At 36.4% G+C, this 3,877-nt stretch overlaps 1 pseudogene; it reads left to right on the forward strand.

Moving 5' to 3' along the window:
• Positions 1-2,234: 2,234 nt before the first annotated feature.
• LOC131405904 (olfactory receptor 11H7-like) lies at positions 2,235-3,182 on the forward strand (annotated as a pseudogene).
• The last annotated feature ends 695 nt before the right edge of the window (positions 3,183-3,877 follow it).

Raw genomic sequence — 3,877 nt, forward strand, 5'->3', positions numbered from 1 at the left:
GACTTCTTTGAAAAAGAAGTAGAATTTGTCACTTCTCAACTCACTTTCTTATAAAAACAATGAAGAATGGCCTTAGTAAGTCATGTCTGGCTCATACTTAAGTAGAGGGAGAGACACATTCTTCACATTTCCTTAGCAATTAAAGTTCAGTTCATCGATGATAAATGCTCAATAAAACATTTTAAACATGCATGACTCACTGAGTATTTATACGGTGTTATGATATATATGTTCTTTTAACGTTGAGTATCTTTGCTGGTTTACTCTTAGCTAGAGGAAGGAATCAAATGCATATGTATGTAGAGCCTTTCAAGGGAGAGTGTAATCTTCTAAATTCAGAAAATAAGTATTCTAAAAGACAATGGGTCAAAAGGAAACCAAAAAAAAAAACACCTAGTAATGGACATTTTCATTGTTTGGGGCTTTCACACCAAAAACGGAGTATACATTCATACTTCTGTCACTTAGAGATAAAGTACAAACTCGTCTTCCTGCCATTCAAAGCCCTCACTCAGTAGACTGCTCCATTCGGCCTTCTTTCCTACTGATCCACTATCTAAGCCCAGCATTTCACAATGACTAATCTTCTTATTTTACCTAAAATACATTTTCTCCCAATTGGGCATCTTTACTCATAGTGCTTCCTCCCCGTATCAATTGTGACAGTCCCAATATCACTTGCAATATGGAGTAACAATGCCCTAAACATATTGTAGGAAAGCACAGAGTTCCCATAGTGGGGAACCATTTTTTCATGGTGTCTCAACAAAATGATCATCAATGAAGTTAGTTTAGTTCTTCATAATCATCCTAGTTTTAAAAATTAAGAAGAATTTATCCTCCTTTTTCAGTTTTCTTGTCTTCTTGGTTTTTTGTCCACAAGACTACAACCTGCTTTAACATAATCAGCTCAATAGGAAGACTATGTTTGCTTCTAGATGAGTAGGTTCTAGATTAGATGAGTAGTTCATAGTTCACTTTATGCATTACTAATTTAGTGACCCTGCAATAGCTGCGTTATTATAAACATGTTTGTCTTACTTAATATGACCTCAATGAATATGTGATTGTTTCTGTTTGATTATATTCAGTGAATACTATAAATATTCTATATACACCATTTATGTCAAAATTATTTTTAAGGAAAATTCTCATCAGTCAAAAAAGGTAAAAGTATCTTGTTAAAATATTTCTGGAGATTCCAATGTGTTGAAGCTATCATTGTGCTCTTTTATCTGAATTGTATTTGATTCTTAAAAAGACATCTTCTTTGGTGATGGTGTTCTAAATGGTATAAGGGCAAATTTTGGAATAGGTAAATAATTATTTTGAAACATCTTTGATTCCCTTGTTTTTTGTTATTTTGAAAATTGGGGGCTATTTGTTAAATGGATTAAAGTCATATCTTCCAAATAGTGAATTTTAAGAGAAACTTGTGGCAGCAGTAATAAGAGCTTTAAAAGAGAATTTCTTAGTGATATTAATTTCCTTCTCCAATACAATTCATATGTTATATTCATCTTTAATGATATATATTTTAAATGTATATGCAGCATGATAAATTACCATATGAAATTAGTCATCAGAGAATGAATAATAGTGACTTTTCGTTGCTAAAAACAAAGGATTAAATACCAATTTATAAATATTGTTAAATAGTAAATACCAAACTATATGAAGAATTTATTACCTGAATACTTTTGTTGATTTTCTTCTGGTATCCTGAAAAAAAATTATAGAAAATAAATTTTCCTAATGGAAATACCTCGAGAAAGAGAGAGAAAGGGAGAGAATCTGATATAATGTCAAAGCTCAAACCATTCAAATTGGTAAAAAGTGTCAGACTCAAATCTATTTTAAGATGATAGCATGTGTGTCCTCACATTTTGAAGTGAATAGCACTAATTGCTATATATGAACAGCTTTCACGGAAAAAAAATTAGATGTAAGACAAACCATTTTTGTCTCTATTTCAAGATTTCTTTATATCAAATGAAGATAAAATTTAACTGATTTTGTCCACTGACAAAGTTCAAGCTGCCTGGAATTGTACATTTACAAAGAATCAGGACCAAAGTGCTCATTCAGAATAGGGCAGGATTTATTCAAGTTTTCTTTTAAAATATTCAATACATTTGCCTGCATCAATCAAACTCCCTATCCCAAGGAAAGGTTCAAAAGTCTCAGCAGCACAGTGACTTATCATTATCTACCTATCTTCTCTCCACAGTCTGGAGACCATGAATAAGTCAGGGATATCTACTGTGACACAATTTGTCTTGTTGGGCTTTCCTGGTCCCTGGAAAATGCAGATCATCTTTTTCTAAATGATGTTTTTTGTCTACCTCTTGACTCTGACTGGGAATATGGCCATAATTTGTGCAACGAGGTGGGACCACTGACTCCACACCCCTATGCACATGCTCCTGGCCAAGTTCTCCTTCCTAGAGATCTGGTATGTGACCTGCACAGTCCCCAACATGCTGGTCAATTTTCTTTCCAAAACCGAGACCCTATCTTTCTCTGGTTGCTTCACTTAATTCTCCTTCTTCTTTTCCCTGGGCACAACTGAATGCTTTCCTCTGTGTCACTGCTTATGATCGGTACCTGGCCACCTGCCATCCACTGCACTATCCCTCTGTAATGACTGGCCAGCTCTGTGCCATTCTGGTGTCTCCTTGCTGGCTCATTGGTTTTCTCAGACATTCAAGTCCTATTTTCTTCATTTATCAACAACTCTTTTGTGGTCCCAACATCATTAATGACTTTCTGTATGATGTGGACCCACTGATGGCATTGTCCTGTGCCCCTACACCCATCATAGAACATGTATTCCATTCTGTGAGCTCTCTTATCATCATTCTCACCATTTTGTACATCCTTGGGTCGTAAACCCTGGTGATCAGAGCTGTGCTTCAGGTTCCTTCTTCAGTTGGGTGGCAAAAGGCCTTCTCTACCTGTGGATCCCACTTAGGTGTGGCTTCCCTATGCTATGGAACCATAGTGGTGATGTATGTGAGTCCCACATCTGGCAACTCAGTTTCTATGCATAAATCATCACACTGATATACTCTGTAGTGACACTAGTCTTAAACCCCCCTATCTACAGCATATGCAACAGGGACATGAAATTTTCCCTCTGTCATGTCTTTTGTAGAATGAGAATTATCCAAACCTCATGAACAGGTTTTGTGAAACCCAATGACTCTCTTTCTGCAAATGGAAGAGTAATCTTCTTCCAACTCAAACTGACTTGGCTTTATTCATAACCATCATGGACTTTTTGTGCAAAGAAAAATTCATCATGTATTTGATCATATTTTGATGTGCCTTTAGTTTCATAAATGTGCTTCCACAGGAAGAGATTGCCACCTGGCACAGGGTAAAAATAACTCTTTTTTAAAAATATTAATATGAGCCAGCCCTGGTGGCCTAGTAGTTAAAGTTCGGCATGCTCCACTTTGGTGGCCCAGGTTCAGTTCCCTGGCATGGAACCACCCCACTCATCTGTCAGTAGCCATGCTGTGGCAGTGGCTCACATAGAAGGACCGGAAGAACACACAACTATACACAACTGTGTACTGGGGCTTTGGGGGAGAGAGAAAAAAATAAGGAAGATTGGCAATAGATGTTGGCTTAGAGTGAATCTACACCTGCAAAAGAAAAAAATGCTTAATTTTTATTCCCAGGGAGGTTTTACCTTTTTCAATGTGCAATCTCTGTCCACACAACTCTAAGAGATATGAATCAAATTGGTTCTGTCTAACCCTTTCTTTAAAAGACACATAACATGTAAAATGCCTGTTGTCCTGAATTTTTGGCAGAAACCCCACATATCAATGTTGGATACACTAAGAGATAGTAAAGCCAGTTTAAC

This window comes from Diceros bicornis, chromosome 5 (assembly GCF_020826845.1).
Source record: "Diceros bicornis minor isolate mBicDic1 chromosome 5, mDicBic1.mat.cur, whole genome shotgun sequence".
NCBI classification, from domain to species: Eukaryota; Metazoa; Chordata; class Mammalia; order Perissodactyla; family Rhinocerotidae; genus Diceros; species Diceros bicornis.